Genomic DNA, 21,269 nt, shown 5'->3' on the forward strand with positions numbered 1-21,269 from the left:
CAGCAGAAGCTCTGGGCCAGGCGGGATGCAGTGGCATCTCGTAGAGGACACCCTCCCCTTTCCTGGGGTATATGATTTTATGCTGTCCCAGAGCAGATTTCGGGGCGGGTACCCCCAAATACTTATTTTTTTCTGTGTGTTTTTGTGCATTTTGATTTTGCATTGATGCACCCATGCGTGCCCGGTGCCCAGCAGAAGCTCTGGGCCAGACGGGATGCACTGGCATCTCATAGAAGACACGCTCCCCTTTCCTGGGGTATATGATTTTATGCTGTTCCAGAGCATATTTCGGGGTGGATACCCCCAGTTACTTATTTTTTCTATGTGTTTTTGTCCATTTTGATTTTGCATTGATGCACCCGTGCATGCCCGGTGCCCAGCAGAAGCTCTGGGCAGGATGGGATGCACTGGCATCTCATAGAGGACACCCTCCCCTTTCATGGGGTGTATGATTTGTCCTGGCCCAGAGCAGATTTTGGGGTGGGCACCCCCAATTACTTATTTTTCCTGTATGTCTTTTTCTGCTTTGATTTTGTATAGATGCCCTCTTCTGTTCCCTGCGCCCAGCAGAAGCTCTGGGCCAGGTGGAACGCAGTGGCATCTCATAAAAGACACCCTCCCCTTTCCTGGGGTATATGATTTTATGCTGTCCCAGAGCAGATTTTGGGGCGGGTACCCCCAATTACTTATTTTTTTCTGTGTGTTTTTGTGCATTTTGATTTTGCATTGATGCACCCATGCGTGCCCGGTGCCCAGCAGAAGCTCTGGGCCAGATGGGATGCACTGGCATCTCATAGAAGACACCCTCCCCTTTCCTGGGGTATATGATTTGTCCTGGCCCAGAGCAGATTTTGGGGTGGGCACCCCCAGTTACTTATTTTTTCCTGTATGTTTTGGTCTGCTTTGATTTTGCGTAGATGCCCTCATCCTTCCCCGCGCCCAGCAGAAGCTCTGGGCCAGGCGGGACGCAGTGGCATCTCTTAGAGGATCAATTGTAATGGTAATTTATTCCTTTTTGGGGCCACGTAACAGTAATTGCAATTTATTCCTTTTAAAAAGTAATCTTCCAAGCTCTGAGTAAAACATGCCTCAGCATTTATCTCCATGTCAGGAAAAACTTTGCCTGCTTAATACATATTTGTAAGGCTGTAATTGAAGTCTCAGGAGTCAGGCCAGGGGAAGGGAAAGTGACAAGATCAGCAGGTATAGTTTTCCTAGCAAGCAGGCAGGCATGATAATGGGGGAAAGTGTTACTTGCTCAGTGCTGAAGCTTACCATGAAACTGCTAAATTTCCTATTAAAGGCATTGTATACAGAAGTTGCCCCTTTGCACCATTGCAGGAAATGTATATGTCTTGTGCAAGGGCAACCCAAAATTTCTGATTAGCAAGGGCCAAGCAACATGTTACACTTAAGGCATAATGTGCTATTACTTCTCCAGAGGTGGGAGATGCAACCGATAGCTGGACCACAGCTCACTGGAAGAGGAGATTTATCCCATCCCCCAGGTATGATCTGGACAATGTTCACATACACACACAAATTGCCTCCCTTGAAGCAACCCCACTGAAATTGCCCCTCCTCTATTGTAATTAGGCTATTGAGTATTGTAATCAGCAGAAGGCTTCTGTGAGGCCTAATTGCAGCACTGGAGGGGGGTTTTCAGCAGGGGAGTCACAGATGGGAGGGGAGAGTCTTCCCTCCACAGCTGAAACCCCTCCAAAATCATTTGAAAAAGAAAATGTTTCACTTGAAGAAAAAAATTGCAGTCTCACAGTGTATAAATTACTATAGCTTTTTAAAGAGCATGCTCATCTATTTTTGCAATAGGGTCTTACTTCTCTTATACCTGCCTCATCCAGTTCAAGCCCTTACAGTTCAGGAAATTAATCACTTACGATTTGAAGTGTGGGTTGCTTGAGTGAATCCTAATGTTCTTTAGCAGAGATTTAACCCGAATTAATCCGAGTCACTGGGAGGATTTTCTTCGCTCTCCTTCACTTTACATGCTGTACTGCACGCTGCCGTATGAGGAGAAAACAGTGTCAACCCAAGACATGTTGCTGCCTGAAACAATTCCCAAATAATGGTGCCCTCGTCCAATTAGGGCCAATCCTTTGTAAAAGTCTTACTATGCCATTCAGACACCAATTCCTGCCCTAACCTACCCCCCCCTTTATGGTGCCACCTGAAGCAGGTCATTTCACTTTGCTGCAAAGCAAGACTGGCCTGGGCATATAGGAACATGTAAGCCTTTACTGTGCAGTCATTCCCAACTAGCATATGACACCACATGTTTATTCAACAGAAAGATTAAGTTAGGGGTGTGGAGTTGCAACTCAGATGTCAAAATTTTATTTGGGCCAGAGAAAATTAAGCATTAGAGCTTAAAGTTACCTCTAGTATGTGAGAGTATCAGGCCAAGTATGTGCAGAGATGGCATTGCTTTCTAAAATAAATGGTGGCTACTGATGGCAGGTTAGAATCCGGAGATTCCCCTTTCCCCTTTAAATCTTCTGCTAAAGTCAGAGATGAGGGCATCACAGGTTCTCCCTGCTTGCTTTCCTCTTGGTCCTGTGCTCTGTTTGTTGTAAGAGCAACCGTTCAGAATATCTATTTATTTGAAATACTCATAGCCTGTTTGCAGCCCGGAGAGTCTCTCAAAGTGGTTTACAGAAAATGATCCCAATAAAAAGTATATCCAAGTCTGGTATCGGGAACAGAAATGTCCCTATAGTGACAGGATTGTTCAGGTGGCATTTCCTGCCCTCAGCGATGGTTTCTCTTGGTGTTGTCTTCTGAGGCAAGGGAGTGAGGCTAAGCAGTCCATGATGGAGGCAAACCTTCCCTTGCTGGCAGTTACCGTTGCCAGGCAACAGCTCCCACTGAGGTCCAAGAGAATGGGACTGAGCAGCTGGATCTTGCTCAGCCCAAGATGGAACTTGTGCCAGCTGCATAACAGGTGGTGAGCAGGAGTGTAGTCATCCAGGGTTGCGGGGGGTCATAGACCTGTTACATTTTTGGGAACAGGGTCCCAGCCAGGTTTCTAAGTATGAGACAATCAACATGAAAAGGGAGTGTGTTAGCCACTGAGAAGAGTCCTTGTCCTTTCGTGCTGATTGGAGCCAATCTGAGGGAAAGGAGGTGAGTCAGCTACCGAGAAGACTCTTTTCAGTAGCTAACACAGCCTCCCCTTTCATGCTTATTGGATCCTAGGGATGTCTACTGCAGTGGCATGCAGTCTCACCAGATGACAGGGAGTACAAGGCAGACAAGGGAAAGTAGAAAAGGGGGCATGGCTGTGATGGGGGCATGGCTTGACTGTCATGAAGAGACCCTGCACTTCTGAATTTGCCACTGCCCTACTGGTGGAGAGAGGCAGAAAGTAAAGTATCTATGCACATACCCACATTAACACACGCATCTACCAGAAACAGGTGAGAAGCCTAATGCTTAATATTCTCTGACAGCTAGTTCTTTGAGAGTGTCAACAAGCATATAGATAGAGGTGATCCAGTGGACATAGTGTACTTGGACTTCCAAAAAGCTTTCAGCAAGGTACCTTACCAAAGACTCTTGAGTAAGCTTAGCAGTCATGGAAAAAGAGGAAAGATCTTGTGGATCAGGAACTGGCTTGAAAAATAAAAGCAGAGAGTAGGAATAAATGGACAGTTCTCCCAATGGAGGGATGTAGAAAGTGGAATCCCCTAAGGATTGGTATTGGAACCTATGGTTTTTAATTTGTTCATAAATAATGTAGAGTTAGAGTAGGTGGCCAAGTTAGCTGATCATACTAAATTGGTTGAGGGTTGTTAAAACAAAAAGGGATTGCAAAGAGCTCCAAAAGGACCTCTCCAAGCTGAGCGAACAGGTGGTAAAATGGCAAATGCAATTCAATATAAACATGCGTTATGCATATTGGAGCAAAACATCATAATTTCACATATACACTCATGAGGTCTGAATTGGCAGTGACTGACCACGAATGAGACCTTGGGGTCGTAGTGGATGGCTCAATGAAGATGTCAACCCAGTGTGCGGTGGCTGTGAAAATGGCAAATTCCATGCTAAGGATCATTAGGAAAGGTACTGAAAAAAACCTGCCAATATCATAATGTCATTCTACAAATCTACGGTGCAGAATATCAAAAAGGATATTATAGAGCTGGAAAAGGTTCAGAAAAGGGCAACCAAAATGATCAAGGGGATAGAGCGACTCCCCTTTGAGGAAAGGTTGCAACATTTGAGGCTTTATAGATTAGAGAAAGGGGAGTAAGAGGTGACATGATAGAAGTGTACTGTATAAACGTATGCATGGCATAGAGAAAGTGAATAGAGAAAAAATGTTCTCCCTCTCTCATAACACTAGAGCACGTGGACATCCAATGAAGCTGAATGTTGGAAGATTCAGGGCGGACAAAAAAAGTACTTCTTCACACATAAACTATAGAATTCACTCCCACAAGAAGCAATGATGACCACCAACTCAGACGGCTTTAAAAGAGGATGAGACAAATTCATGGAGGATGTGGCTATTAGTGGTTAATAGCCATGATGGCTATGCTCTGCTTCCACAGCTGTAGGTAGCATGCTTCTGAATACCAGTTGCTGGAAACTGCAGGAAGGGAGAGGGCTCCTGCGCTCAGGTCCTGCATATGGGTTCTCCATGGGCATCTGGTTAGGCACTATAAGAACAGGATGCTGGACTTGACTGGCCACTGGTCTGATCCAGCAGGCTCTTCTTATGTTCTCATGTAAAGCTCTGAGGACAGGAGGGTGGGGCATGACAGGTGCAGGCAGCCATCGCCAATGGTGAACACACTGCCTCTCCACCCCCACTCCCGGCCCCACAGATACTGCAACACATAGTTCAGTAACTCACCACATGGGCAGCCATATGCTCACACCCACGTTTTCCCCAGTTTGGAATCCCAGCAGCTCCTAATACTTGGGAAATGCTGCTCAGGACTGCAGCCTCCTATCTATACAGAATAGCAGCTGTCTTCAGAGCCCCCCCCCAAATCTAAAATAATATTTATTTCCTTCATTTAGTCTGGCTATTTTTAGGACCCACCCTATTTTTGTGACTATAATTTGTTATAAACTGTTTTTAATATTGTATTTTAAAATTGCTGTAACCCAACCTAGAGCCTTATGGTGAAGGGTGGCAAGAAGAAATAATAATTCAGGATTTTTTAAAAAAATGTATTTTTATCTTTATTTTATTTCTTAAAAATATTTCTTAATTTACAAATTAAAGTACTTCTGTGTACCTGTCAAGTCCCCCAAGCGTGCAGAAAACAATACCTTGTTTGGGATGGCCCCGTTTCACTGCCAAACTGATAGACACAGGCTCACCCAAACTCAGTATTATTGGGAATGATAATGGCTTGAATGGGCCTCCAGTATTATAGCAGAATGTTGCAAGAATCAGATCAGATGTGCAAGAGTTGAATTTGTTCCACAATAGGCAGCTTGCTTTTCTCCAGACCCCTCTCTGTAGCATAAACGACTGTTCTAAATAACTATTTTTGGAATCCCTTTGGACACTTTGCCTCCCTGTCCTTCACCCCCAGCTCTGCCACTTCATTTTTAGCCTCAACCATTTCATGTTTATGATTGCTCCAATCTCAACCCTCTTCTGGGATTTTATTGCACACTTTCTGAGTGTAGAGCATATTAGCACAACATGACAAGCTGTTGAGCTGCGGTACTGAGGAGGGGGGAACTTGCATCTTTATATTTGGCTTGTTTAAAATGGCTGAGTGTTTCTATTTAAAAAGAAGCAGCAGCAAAAAAAGCAGTTGGATAATTGAAACAGTGCATCAGATGCCATGCAGTGCCTCTTTGTGTCTGTCTCCACTTTTGTCTGTGGTGCTTTGTTACAGATGGCAGAAAATTGGGTTGTCCTTTTACTCCACTGCAAAAGGAATCTTGCTATCCAATATCTGCAGATTCAGTTAACACAGCTGCTGTCAGTTAACCTTCCCCCTGTGGGAGGACCCAGATGCATAATGGGGGTAACTAGAGAGGTAACTAAATGGGCAACGTGTTTCTGGTCTCCAAGTAGAGAGCCCACCTATTCCTTTTGGGTTGTTGTGACATGTAGATGGGCACTTAGTAAATAGCAACATCATATCTTTCAGCAATAAATTTCATAATTTCACTGCATTATCCATACAGTCTCCTTCCCATGTATGGGAATATGTGGAACAAAGGCCATCTGAACTGGGCTGCTGTTGGACTACATATTTTTAAACATCACTTAAAATGTTAAAAATAATCAGTGCATCCCATTTCAGGCATGACTGGCAGAGCAGGCCAACTCATGGAAAGCCGGCATAAGGGGTGTCGGTGGAGGAGGTGCCAGCAAGAAGCTCCACAGCTTCCAATTGCCATTTGGTAGCCTTCGGGCTGGCGGAAGATGGGCTCAGCTGGGAGCTGCACATGGGAACTGGAAAGTGAAAGCCTGTTCTCACAAATACCCCTACTGGGGAGTAAATGCTCTCCATAGAATTGCACCACAATTATTTTTTTGGAGTGACCTTTTCCTCGGCATAACTTTGGCCCAGATTGGGACCCGCAGGAGTGCTCCGAATGGGATGTTGCATAAGTAACCCCCCTTGGCCCCTCCTGCAGCATGCCTCCATAGTGCCCCTTCTTTTGGCCCTCCACCGGCACCCCTTCTGCTGGGCTGGGCTTCCCCGGCAGACCCTCGGCTGAGCTGGCAGGGTCCCGGCCCTGATGCAGTTGAGATGGGGGAGGAGTTTCTGCCAGCAGAGCCCAGCTCAGTCAGGACCCTGCTGGCTCAGCTGGGGTCCACCACATCCAACTCCCTTCAGCCTGGTGTAAGTATGAGTTGGGTTGTGCCCTAAATGTTGCACATTGAATGTACTTTAAAAAGAGAGAGAGCCTTTTAAACTAGCTGGGTGGTATAAGGTTTCTGATGGCCCTAACATTTCATTTCCTTCTTTTTAAAATATATGTATTTAGCAAAAGGCATGACAGGTAAGTAGTCTCCATTGCTGTTTTCAGTATAAGATTTCCTTTGCTTTTGAATTATTTATTTTCAGAGACTATCACAATTCTAACAATACCTGGCCTTGTTTTTTCCCATGGCCCATGATGTTAAGACATGACAAGAGGATGAAGTGCAACAATTAATAATCTGCTTGGGATGTGCTTTAGGCACTCCAAATGGGTACTTAAAATATGTCCTGAATAGCCACTATGCTATTATACTGATGGCAGCTGGATGTTTAAAGTCTAAAAATGTTCAGTGTAAATACTTAATAATAAAATATAATAAACCCATTCATCACAATTCTGAACTTGCTTAGAAGTATTTCTGCTCTCCTAAGGACATCCCTAGGTAGCAAAAAAGTCCTTATAGCATCATTTGTAACATTTGATGCATATTCTAACAAAAAGTAAGGATTCTCACCACTTTCAGTGGGAGATTTAGGACGCACTCCTATGGTCCCTAGAAGGGCATCTTAGGAGCAGTGGTGCCTGGTGACTCCATGTCAGTGAGACAGTGGCATCAGCTCCAAGTTTTAGTCTGAACTTTCAAGGAACTATCCAAGGTGCTTCAGCACTATGGAGCACTCCGTGAAAGTTCAGACTAAAGCACAGAGTGGTTCCACTGCCCCACTGAGATGGAGCCACCAGCCAAGCCTAGGGGCCATAGGATTTTGTGGATCTCCCCTTTCATGGGTGGAGCATGAGGTCAACCCATGGAGGCCTCCTCATTGCAGCTGTGGAAATTTCCATGGGTGATTCTCCTCCACTGGAGTCATGTGAGGTAGATTGAGCTCTCCCATTCCCCAACACACATACACATGGAACAGGGACAAAAGTACTCCAGCCTTGGAGCTGGCCTACTGATTTTCCATCCCATTGGGATCAATGCAAAGAAAAAACTTAAAACAGGCGCAACCCCCCCCCCCAAAAAAGAGAGCAGACTACCACCACTACCCTTTGCCCTGCTAGCATGAGCCCAATGGGGCTTTGGAGGTGGTGATTCCTCTGTCTTGGGTTCACCCTCCGCCCCACCTTTTGGACTGCTCTGTTAAAAATGTGTTTAATTCTCTCCCATTGTAATCTATGGGTTGCATCCAGTTGGTGTCCCTCTGTTGACAGAAGACTCTTTGACCCAACAATGTGAAATGACACAAAAGTTATATCCATGGTATTTGATGTGCAAAGGCTCATTCATATATGTCACCAACTGATGCTGATTTTATAAACTGATGAACATGCATACGTGAACTGACTGCTTTGCCATCTCCACAGGCTGGCTGCCTAATAAAGTTATCTTGATGGAAAAGAATCACCTCCATGAGAATCGACCTCATTTTTTTTTTTTAAACACACACTTAAGTTCAGTGGTCTACAAAAAATATAATTGCAATGCAGTTTTTAGTTGCTTTTGAAATTTGATTCTAGTGAGCCCTAATTTCAAAGACCCATCCGTCAGCATTAGAGTTAAATGATGGCAGAAGCTGAACAGCAGCAGAATTCCTGCTGGAGGAGCACACTTTACCCTGGATACAATCACACCAAGACTCTGGCTTTAAGAAAACAACAAACAGGAATTTATTAAAGGAAATGCATGTTTGATAGCCAGAACTAGGGATCTAGGGTCTGCATTTGTGTTGGGATTGCTTTATGTTTTTAAAGCTCTGTTTAAAAAGATGTTTTTAAAGATGTATTTTAAAGTCTGTTTTTATGATGTTTTAGGGTGTTTTCAGTGTTTTTGTTTCCACTCTGGGCTCCCACTGGAAGGGTGGGATATAAATAATAATAATAATAATAGTCATCATCATCATCATCTTTCGTAATGTAATCACATGTGCTGGCATAGCACAGTGGGGAGGAGAGGCTGGCTGGGAGTCCAGAGTCTGTGAGTTCAAATTCCCGCTCTTGTGTCTCCTGGGTGTCAAGGGCCAGCTAAACATCACCCCACAGTGAGTGGCTCAAGGGTTATGTGCCCTGTCACCTGTGCAGCTGTGGGCAAGCTGCATAGTCCCAAGGAGCCCAGTTGCCCCCCAGCTGGCAGTTGCGGACAAGGAAGGGGCTGGCTTGTGCAGCTGTGGCAAGCTGAGCAGGCCCTCGCCAGCTGGGCAGGACTAGCCTCTGAGGGAGGCAATGGTAAACCCCCTCTGAATACCTCTTACCATGAAATCCCTATTCATAGGGTCTCCATAAGTCGGGATCGACTTGAAGGCAGTCCATTTCCATTTTCAATGTAATCACCTTGCATCTAAAGTGGAGATGCAACAAGGCATGCTTGCTCCCGCATCTCAAGAGAAGAGATACCAGAAAAGATCTCCTCTCTAAGGAGGGTGGGAGTAGGAAGTGAGGTCAGCAATTCTAGGAGTATCATTCTAGGACTGGAAGGTAGATCAACACAGATTAGAAGGAAAAGATAGGCTAAGAAGCATAGAGGTTCCTTTCTCTGTCTACTCTTTCCTGTACAGACACATTAACCTTCAGTGCAAGCTGAGTCGCACTTCCAACAGTATCTATAACCAAAGGGATTGGAAGGCAGGGTTTGTTCTTTTTGAACTAAAATTATTTTACAGCACTTCACGTCTTATAAAAAATTTAAAATAAATAAATGCAGAGTTCTTGTAATCATTATTAAAATAATAATAGTAATACCTATTATTCAATGGGAATTTTTTATCTTGTCTTGTAAACTGAGGTTCTTTTGATTCACCCTCTAAGAAACCTATCAAAAGCACAACTTGCTATCTCTTCAAACAATGTAATGGAATCTCAAGTTAAACTGTCATCTGCTGTGATTGTGATGAACTATGGAAGTGCTTATTAGCAAGTGAAAATGCAGTATATGTTGATCTCGAAATAGGAATGCCAAAGGGGCGCAAAGAGTGTTTCTAAACCCTGTGAAATTAAAATGTCAAACAGCACTGAAGCTGAAAGAGTATTAATAATCCCTTGGATACTGTGTAAAGCCTGATGTCTGATATTACCTCAGCATTTGCCCTACAGGCTGTCCTTATGCTGATCCTCCTCACAGCTTTCAGAGCTCTGGGTCAAGAATTGCCACTCCTGTCAAAAGATATTTTCTAATGAACTTGCTGTGGGCAGTTGACTGATGTGTCAGAAGCGCCTCAAGAAGGAAGAGGGAGGTGACAGTTTTGCCATTACAGGACAAAAGAGTAGATAATGAATATTGCAAATGTGTAAATTGGCTACTAGGGAAAATGCATTTTCCTTTCATGTATTTAAGGGGTCATTAACACCCCCCCCATGAATAACAATTACTGCATATCCCAGCATGAGAAAATCTCACCAAATGTCACCCCTTTCTCCTGCAATAGATCCACTGAATCTGCTGAGAATGGAGCTACATGATCTGCAGATGCGTGCAGTGTCAAATGGCTGTTACTGAACTGGACTGCATCAGATGGGGGATTCCACCACTCCCATACATTAAAAAAAACACAGATCACATAGTAAAGTAGCATGACTGGAAGAAGGATTCACACTCACTCTTTTTTTTTTTGTATATGCCAAGGCTAGCATGAGGAAGCTGCTGCTTTTGTGGCTGCCCTGGTTTTTTTAGAGCAGGATCCTTGTTGAGACACGACAGTCACCCCCCATTTGTAATTCAGGGAATCAACTGAAGTTCTTGTTTCAACAAGCTTTGCCAGCTGGATGAAAACAAATGTTAGGTGTCTGCCTTGGGAGTTTATTTGTATTGTTTTTAAACCTAATTTTAATTGTTTCATTGTTTGTTTGTAAATTGCCTTGAAATTGATATGAAAGGTGATTCATAAATTAAATAATGATTCCAATATACACAGAGGCTTTCATACCTTCTTTTGACTAAAACATCGCCCATGACCAAACCTGAAAACTCCGTTCTAATTCTTACAAACCTTCGGTTGGATCCAAAGAACTATGAGTGGAAGGAAAATGTTTGCGAGCGATGTTCTATAAACACGTGCACAAGATTTCACACAGTGATACAGGCTTTTTTCATTTACCGTTTATTAAAAATATTTCTAAACTCAGCCTTCATCTATTGACAGTAGATAGGTTCTATCACAATGCTCCTACTTGCACAAAAGATTACGCATCTTTGGATTCAGATTCATGTTTCTTGTACAATGCTCTAGCTCTTCCCACATGCAGAAAGAAAGCATCTTTGGATCCAAATCCTTATTTTGATTTCCAGTCAACATTTTTATGTATTTATTTGTTATTCAAGATCTTTATCAATAGCTTCATTGTTAACCTGGCAAGCTACATATAAATTACATTAATTTGCTAATCCTATAGAAGAAACACTGGTGTCACCACTTGGAATGTGTGATTACTATTTCAATGTTTGTTGGAGTAAGTAAAATTGTGCATTTATTTTTGGAAGTCATTTATTTTTAGCCTGCATCTTTTTCTGTATCTTTGTTTTCACGGCAGCTCAAAGGAAATAGGGCAGCTAGTTACATGTCCCCATTCTCTCATGTTGTTTCATTATTTCTCCCACCCACAATAATACATATTTCTTCAGTTGAGTTTAAGACTGGGAGGACTGAAGTAAACATTTTGTATGGGAAGGATTCTCTAAGCACATCTGGAAACCCATTCTAGTGAAATCAATGGAATGTATTGAACGTCAGTGATCAGAGTAGAAAAGGTTAGACTTTATGCCAAAATATTATCACATGTTACATTCAAAATTAGTCATAAATGGCAGTTGGAGAAATTATATACTAATCTTACTCTGAAAACTATGAAGATGGGAAGTATGATTCACTGAATTTTAAAGATGCTAATAAAGCCTGATTGTCAGTACACATACGCTAGTCTCCAACTGTTAACTCCGCAACCCTCTGATGTACTGAGACTTCCACAAACAGGAGAGGTGCACATACCCAATATCACACAAATTTAGCAAGTTTTACGATAATAGTCATGGCACGTAGTTACTTTTAGTTGAAGAATTACTATTTTGACATAAATTCTCACCCTTTTGATTGTGTTACTAATGTTAAAACATTACAAAGAGGTTATGCATTTGACAACCAGATATCAGTAGAATGGACTGGACGGTTATGGATCCTTGACTAAATCCTGAGAGTTAAACCTACTATCGGGGCAGTTGAGATGTCATTCATTTAATAGAGAGAATATGGTTATCCTCACCCCATTTATCAGAGCAGCAAGACATTTGAAGGGTGCAGTTTATCCAGCTTTGGTTTCCTTTGGAAGGAGGTCAGTGGAGGCTTATGGCATTTAAAAATATTTGCTTTTACTTACAAATATACAGGCTGAGCATAGGTGATGGAGGCATACAGTTTAGACATTCCAGCAGATATCCAAATACACCACCCAATATCAAATCTCTAGAGAGAGGTAATCGTCCCCCTTCTCCAATGCTTATAAATCTCTCTCCCCCCCTACAAAAACTCTAACTGCAGTCTGCCTGCTTCTATTGCTTTCTACTCACAGATAGGTCACCCCCTCCCTCTGGCTGGAGGATGAAGTAAGGATGTGTCACCTTCCCCAATCTCCTAGGGCCATTTACCTGTAGTTTCCATAATAAAAGATGTGCCTGGCAACTATAGTGACCGTGATGGATCCAGGAGCACCCCCAAAATTAAGCACCTGCAACGTCAGAGGGGTGAAACCCCATGCAGAACTGGTACACAACCCATTTCCTGGATGTGGGAACTGGCCATCTATAGGGTCTTCATCTTGTCAGGATTCACTCACAGCTTATTAGCCTTCACTCAGCTCATAAACTGGATAAGAAACGGAACCCTCCTCCCCTTTGTTGACTATAGAATGCTGGAGAAGAAAGTGAGCTCCTTTACACCAGCAACCACTACAGGTAAACAAGAATTGAGGCTCAAGGCAGACCTGCTTTGTCCTGCCCTATCTCACCCTATGCTTCCAGAGAGGAGGAGTAGAAGGAACATAGATAGGAAAGCAACAGCAGCCTCTGCAGTACATTGCGTAACCTGGCAGCAGGCCTCCTTAAAAAAGAAAGCAATTTAATACAAGAAATGCACATTCAATCTCATAGAAACACAAAATCGTTGTGCTTAAGAATACATATTTATCTTAAATTAATCAGCAAACTAATGTCACCTAAAATACATGTCAGCTCTCACATTTTTTCTAAACATTCTCCCATTCTCAAAGTCCATTTTTCCCATTGTTAAACCTCAACTATTTAAGCTGATGGTCATCATATAACATCTATAAATGGTTTTGTTTTTTTAATTGTGTAACTGTGCATTAATTTAATTTCTTGAATTGGCCAGTTCTTCTTCCTTTAGCTGAAGCACACTGCATCTATAAAATAGCATAACATTTCCCTTTTCCATATAACATTTCCAACATCTTTGCTAATATTTTGATTCAGTTATCTTGTTCTTCTGGGGATCACATGGGAAGTGGTAATGAATAGCAAGACCACTTCCAGTCCAATAACAGACCGCATCCTGCTAGCTGTCTTTTGGAACATGTTGTCTAGCCTTAAAAAGGCAGCCTGGGCTTGACTTTCCACTGGCTTCACTGGGAGAGCTGTTTGCTATGTTTAAAGGGCCTATAGCCTGTTCTGCAGTTGCATCTTCATGCATGCGATTTTTTTTTAAATACAAAATGTGGAAACTTTTGTGTACAGATGGAAAGTTGATAATGTGCAGTTTGAAAAATGGGAAAATTAGATATATTAGGCATATGTGTTTATTAAGCACTTAAATGGCAGGCAAATGCAGGGATAGCATGTACACAAATTATATAAAGATAAAATGCCCTCTGTTTCCATACTTTAAAAACTGTCCAAACCATATTAGAGCACCTTCTTCTTTGGGGCCAGAACCTCCTCTTTTTCACCTTCATCTCCAAAACAGGTGATGTTTCTCTGCAACCTTGTAAGCACCCTTAAAGTTCTTCTTTTTTGCACCTATTAGTTACTGAACTAAGACAGATTCATAAATGAATTGACAGTGTATAGTAAATAAGAACTACTGACTCCTATGGAGAAATTGCCATTGATAAAGGAAAGAGCAAGGCATGCCTTTTTTCTTTTTTTGTCTTCTCTGTTGGGGAATTTGTGTAATTGGAAAATCTTTGAAGAAAAAAACCCAGCTGAATAGTGGTGGTAGATCAGGAGAGGCTGCAAGGGAAACATCCTCAGGCTCTGTGGTTGATAGAGGAGCCACAGCCTCAGACCAGCAGTGCAGAAGACATAGAAAAGGGTGCTGAGTACTCCCCCTCAAGTGGGGTGCATCATCTGAATCAGAGTCCTCCTCAAGCCAACACTGGGGCCTTAAGGCAGAGGACATGACAGATTTATAGAAAGTGCTACTAAGGGTGCTTCTAGCTGACCTCTATATAGCAGATTCATCCCAATTGGTTTTCAGGAAGATTAGACAACATTAGCTATTTAATGAGCATTTACTGTGAGTTTCTGGGAAGTTTATGCATCAAAGCAAATGTTATCTCATACTTTCCAGTCACTTTCCTTATCGCAAAAAGTACAACCTTCTGAGGAAGCGAGTTTGTTGTGCAAGATCTCCAAATCAGCTTAAATTTCACAGCTTGAATTTGCTAGTATAATGTGATGGAACCCCACGCAAAAATTGTGACAGTCTGGACGTGCCTCAAGTCATTAGCCTGAAGCAATTCTCAAATATTTGCACACATAGCGGTGGTCTTGTCTGTCACTAAGAAGTTTGAATCTCTGCACTGTAATGTATGTATACTTATCTAGGAGTAAGCTCCAGTGAATATAGTGGGATTTATTTCTATGTAATAGGCATTGGATTGCACTACATATCTTGTCTTCATCTTTCCATATTAGGTATACTGTATTACCTTCAGTTTACAGTAACATTTTATGTCATGTTGATATTTATGATTCTCATCTTCTAGTTCTGTCATTCTGTCAATTATCCAGTCTGGTCACATATGCTTTGTTCTCAAAATCTTTATTAAATAAGTTTTAAATGGAGATACTCAAATCAAATCAAGGAGGGTTACAGTTACCCATTCTTCCTTAATTTTTTGATAGGATATTGTCACATTGTTTTCATCAGCAAGACATTTATATTTTTGCCAAAATAAAAACTGATTGTTTACCACCTAGTTTTAAAAAAAAATACAAGAAAATCATAATTATGTTTTTCTTATACAAAGTATAGAAACAACAAATATATTTTTCAAAATTATTTTGGGGCCTTGTTTTACTTCCTTAACTAAAGAGCAGATAAGGGAATCTTACTATATAAGTGCTTTATTTCAACAGCTATACATATCAGAGGCTTTAACCCAGTCATCCAATTTAAACACTTTAGCATCATGAAAAGTCATATATAAGGTTGACCTCAATTATTCTTATGCTTCTTTAAGCTAATTTTCGCCTTTTATTTTATATTATTTATTTTATTATTATTAAATTTTATTTATACCCCGCCTTTCAGCCAAAGGCCCTCAAAGCAGCTTACAAAGAAAAATAAGCACAGGTATAAAAATACAATAAAAATACAGTAAAAGCAATACAATTTACAAAAATTAAATTAAATAACAAATAACATTATAACAACAAATAAAATTAAATAACAAATAACATTATCATTATTGGCACCGCCAAGAAAGAGGAGGTGGAGTTAGCAAGGGTGGCAGCTCCCGAGAGGCAGAAGGGCGACAGGCATTTGTTACAGCAAAGCTGTTTGCTGTTTCAGTGTTGTCTTCCTCTCCATGTCCTCGGGCTCGCTCAGCTGCTGCTCCCCGGGCTTCTGCTGGTGGTGGTGGTGATGGCTTATGTCGGGGGGTGGCTGCAGGAGCTCGGGCTCGGGGGCCTGGGCCTTGCCTGAGCCATCCGCCAGCACAGCTTCTTCTGGCCCCTTATTATAATTCTCCATCACTTATCCAATTTTTTTCTTAATGATATAGGTTGGTAATGATTGGGAAATTAATATTAAATTTCTGTCAGAACACTCACTTTGATTGGTTACATTTTCATTGTTTTCCATTGCCAGATGTCTTTTTAATAGCTTAGACTACCTGAGAGTAAATCCCACTGAATGTGACATTTCTGAGGAGATCCATATAAGAGAATTGTGCTGTTGATGGTTGACGCTTTTGCCGCCTGTGTCATTTTTGAGTACAAGTTGCTTAGATCTCTGAAAGCATTGTCACTGCTGCCAGTCAGAAGAATGTACCTCTCTGGTAACCTGATAAGGAGCTGGAGTACACAGCTGTATGAAGACATAACAAAAGTGAAAGTATAACATATTTCTGCAGATCAGAACAGTATTGAGCTGAGTCAAAGGTGCCTGCATAGAAAATCACTGATGCAGGGGTCTCAGTTACTCCTCTTTGACCCCATCTCAGGCTGCTTTCACACATGGGGCTAATAGCGCTAGTTTAATGGATTAAAAAGGTAGCACTTTGTTCCAGATTTCAAAAATCCCTTTCACACTGCAGTACCTGTTATACCAGCATTTTGCGCAACAGTCTTTCAGACTGCAACAGAGCAGAGTTTTTCTCCCCCCACTTCATTCACCGGATGAGCAGATCTTCATCTACCTTTGGTTTGAGGCCTGCTCTTTCGGTGCATGAGGGGGGGTTGAAAGAGGCGCGATCGCAATAGTGATCAGCTGAGAGGCATGGCAGAGCAGCAGCAGAGGCTCTGGTTGAGCACAAGCAGCAGCAGCAGAGGCTGAGCAAAGGCTGCATGCTGGGAGGGCTATAAGGACAGAAACACACTGCATGCTGGGATGGCTGTCATGTGAGCAGCGGCAGCTAGCGCAAAACTCCCGCAATCTTCCGGGTTCCCAGTCTGCTATCAGAATTTTTCTGGTATCATTTATTGCGGAAATTAGCGCTAAACTTCCACTGCATTCCACCAGAATTCCGGAGCTACCCGTTATGTCATGTGAAAGCTCAAATTTAATGCGCAAATTAACAGGAAATAAATCGTCAGAATAACGGAATAAAGTGCAGTGTGAAAGCACCCCCAGACAGATTGTGCTAATTCATGGTCTATGTATGATTACTTATTATGGGGATCCACCCACACTCACTGAAATGAATGTATATATACCGGATAATTCCTACCTCCTGATTCAGTTTGCTGGTTAATATAAATAATGTAGTCAAAATTTGGGTTAGTGACATCTTCAGGAGGGGCAGGGAATTGCCTTTTGGATTACTTTTTCTTGCTGCTACCTGCTCTGCCCTGCTTTTGCATGCTTTGCTCAGTTGAAGGCTTCAGGCCTATCCAGTTATAGGTAACTATGACTTTCTTTAATATAATATTCTATTAGAGCCAATACACAAGTAGAAGGGGCAGAAAGAAGTTAGGTGGAAAATATAATAATGTATTTAGAATGTTTGCTTTGTTAATGCTATCTATAATCATCTTTTCAATTCTACTAGTTCATATTTTTATTATTTTATGGTTAGTTCATTTCATCATTAACCATTAATTAGTTTATGCTTAGTTTAGCTTATAACAGGAATGGACATATTTCATTATGTTATATAAAACATATTAGACGTAATGTGTACATCTGTCACATAAACCTCTATAATTTCACTCCAGGATTGCCAGAAATTAAGACAACACACTAATTTGCCTCTCTCTGTTGTTTCTGACCTGCCTGTGAATTCTTGTCCTTGATTCTCCTCACGGTTTGCATCCAGTTCAAACATCTTGCCCTTTACCTTCAAGGCTCTGTACAGCTCTATTCCACTTACATCCCAAGCTGTCGTTTCCTCCAGCTCTTACAGCACATATTTCTTCCCGATTTTAATCCCCCCATCTGTCTTCGGCCCACTGTCATCTTCATGTTTTCAGCCATCTTTGGGCTCTTTCTTTCCTCTGGTTAACCACTGCAAAATGATCTTCTTAACAGGGAAAATGTCTAATACTGAGCAGGATCTTGCTCAAAGTAAGCATGTTTTAAGTAATTTTCATGCATGCTTGTCTTCCTCCTCCTGAAATCAACGGCCACATCATTTGGAATTGCAGCAAGTAATTTATTACCCAATGCAAAGTTTTTCAGTCTTTTTCCAGTCTAAATTGTTATATTGTTCTGTGTTTGTGGATGAACTCCTTGATGGTTCCCATTATTATCAGCGTAAAGGATACTCTATCCATTTTCAGTACCTGCCTGGCTTCTTCAGCTTCCTGAGACAGAAAGAACAACAAAAACTATACATTTTGGAATACCCTGTATAGTTGGTTTCAAGCTTGAAAGAGTGCTGGATAAGTGAACTTTGTGATGTTCTAGGAAGTGTTCTTCCAGTTCCCACTCATAAGGCATGAGAACATGTGGACTATATTGGGAATGAATTTAGAGCACTTTCAGTCAGCGGTTTAGTATGGACTTGGTGCTGCTCATGTGTGCACATTTTGTGCAGCTTCTAGACAACATTATCCTCATCAAAATGCCATCCCATATTATTTTCCCGTTTGATCTGGATTTCCCATTTTTGCAGAAAAAACAGTATGTTAAAACAACAACATGGAAATGGTAATTTCAGATTAAACGGGGGGGGGATATGGGATGACATTTTGATGAGGGCAACATCATGTGGACACTGTGGAAAACTTGCATGCATGAGCAGCACTGAGTCCACAATAAATTGCTTTGTGTAGCCGCAGCAGGGAGGCAGTGCTGCTTCATCACACTAGAACCTATGGTGGTGCTGCCACTGGGATGGGGCTGGATGGGATGGAAGACTGGGATGGGGCAGGGCAGGGCAGGGCAGGGGCGGCGGCAAGGGAGCACCAGGTTGGTGATGGCAGTAGGTGCAGATATGTGTGCATCTGCTGCAATGGCAAACCTAGTGCTTTCCCCCTCCCTTGTTGCTGCCTTACCCTGCCTCCTCCTCATCCCAGCAAGCGCACAGCTTGGAGACCAGGGAAGTAATAGTCAGATAATTTCACATTTAAGACAATCAATATTTTTAAATGTTTTTAATGTCTGGATATATAAAAAAGAGTTTTGCCTTGTGCCTAAAGACAACAACGTTTGTGCCAGCTGTGCTTCCCTGGGGAGGGCTTTCCACAATTGGGTGCCACTAACAAAAAGCCCTCTGCCTTGTAGATTTAAGCAGCTTCTCTGCCAATGGAGGTGGCACTTGGAGAAAGCCAGCAGCTAGGGATGGGGGAGAAATTTGATTCAGTACATATTTAAAGCCAAATCTATCAAATCCGCACTTTCTGGAACAATGGGAGAACCAAAACAGAGCCAACCTCCACAATTCAGACTTATCTGAATTTTGCGATGTAGTTCTCCAGTCCAGCAATGTTCACCAAAATGTAAGAAAGTGTGCATAAAAATGAATATATTTGTGAAATTAAGGCACAAAAATGCATTCTAACAGGAGAAATTGCTTGCAGAAATTGTACATTAGTCAAAACTGCATACAAATGCTTTTGTTAGGGGAAATTCGCTGAAGAATTTTCATGAAGTTTTTTAACAAATCTTTACTTGCTGCAGAGATAAAGAGACCTGAACTTAAGAACAGAAAAATGAGAAATGGAGAGAACCAAAATCCCTCCCTCCCAGCAGCCAATGACCTTAACACCTAGGCAGGTTTATGTGGGAGAAAGTGCTCCTTCAGGTGTATCTTGAAGAAGTTTACCAAAGTGCTTGGATGCCGTCATGGTGAGATCTGTTCATCCATTTCAACAGTAACAATAAAAAATGACTCACACCTCCAGAGATCCACACTCATTCTAAATTGCTGAAATATGACTCAGAGTGGTTTAAAATCAATCCTTCTTCCCAGGGTTCTCTGGGAATTGTAGCTTCGTGAGTGGAATAGGGGTCTCTTAACAACTCTCATAAGAACATAAGAAGAGCCTGCTGGATCAGGCCAGTGGCCCATCTAGTCCAGCATCCTGTTCTCACAGTGGCCAACCAGGTGCCTGGGGGAAGCCCGCAAGCAGGACCCGAGTGCAAGAATGCTCTCCCCTCCTGAGGCTTCCGGCAACTGGTTTTCAGAAGCATGCTGCCTCTGACTAGGGTGGCAGAGCACAGCCATCACGGCTAGTAGCCATTGATAGCCCTGTCCTCCATGAATTTGTCTAATCTTCTTTTAAAGCCATCCATGCTGGTGGCCATTACTGCATCTTGTGGGAGCAAATTCCATAGTTTAACTATGCGCTGAGTAAAGAAGTACTTTCTTTTGTCTGTCCTGAATCTTTCAACATTCAGCTTCTTTGAATGTCCCCGAGTTCTTGTATTATGAGAGAGGGAGAAGAACTTTTCTCTATCCACTTTCTCAATGCCATGCATAATTTTATACACTTCTATCATGTCTCCTCTGACCCGCCTTTTCTCTAAACTAAAAAGCCCCAAATGCTGCAACCTTTCCTCGTAAGGGAGTCGCTCCATCCCTTTGATCATTCTGGTTGCCCTCTTCTAAACCTTTTCCAACTCTATAATATCCTTTTTGAGATGAGGCAACCAGAACTGTACACAGTATTCCAAATGCAGCGGCACCATAGATTTATACAACGGCATTATGAAACCGGCTGTTTTATTTTCAACTCTCAGTACTCCTTAACAAACTGCAATTCCCAGGATTCTTTGGGGGATGCCATGACTGTTTAAAGTGGAATATATGTATAGTCTGGATAGAACAAATGATTACCAGGAAGACATGTAACCACCACTCAAGCCAAATGGGATGAACGCTCATTGTCATATAACCTCCCCACAATCAAATCAAAATGAATGCTCAACAAAGGCCAGGCCTGGTCTAACCTCCACATAACCTTTGTGCAAGCAAATCAGAATGAATGCTCACTAAACATGTTGTCTAGAGGAGTCCTGGATGAAAACAGATGACCTTTACAAACTGACAAGATGATACAGATTACCAAGCTATCCCAGGGTAAATAGTGAAGAGAATTACACCACACTGGTATGATGAAGCATAGGTGTGTGATGAAACAGTTATCTGTATGCGCACTGAGAGTGGAATTAATCTCTGCTAGAAACTAGGAAGCGTTCCAGACTACTCCTAAATAGATCAATACTGATAAAGCAGTCAGATTTTACTGAGGTGCGGATATCTGCTGGGAACTAAGTGAGGCCTGATATGATTTAGTGAAAAATAAATCCATGTTCTTTCATATTTTAAAGCATTTTTCCTTTGTTTTGAGATTTATCGGCTCTCCTTCCACAAAGCCTTACTCACCAATATATGCATGTTTAAAAGGTAAACATGACATCTGAAAGCATAAAATCATGCAAGGCAGTCTC

The sequence above is a fragment of the Rhineura floridana genome, chromosome 1 (genome assembly GCF_030035675.1).
Source record: "Rhineura floridana isolate rRhiFlo1 chromosome 1, rRhiFlo1.hap2, whole genome shotgun sequence".
In the NCBI taxonomy this organism is placed as follows: domain Eukaryota; kingdom Metazoa; phylum Chordata; class Lepidosauria; order Squamata; family Rhineuridae; genus Rhineura; species Rhineura floridana.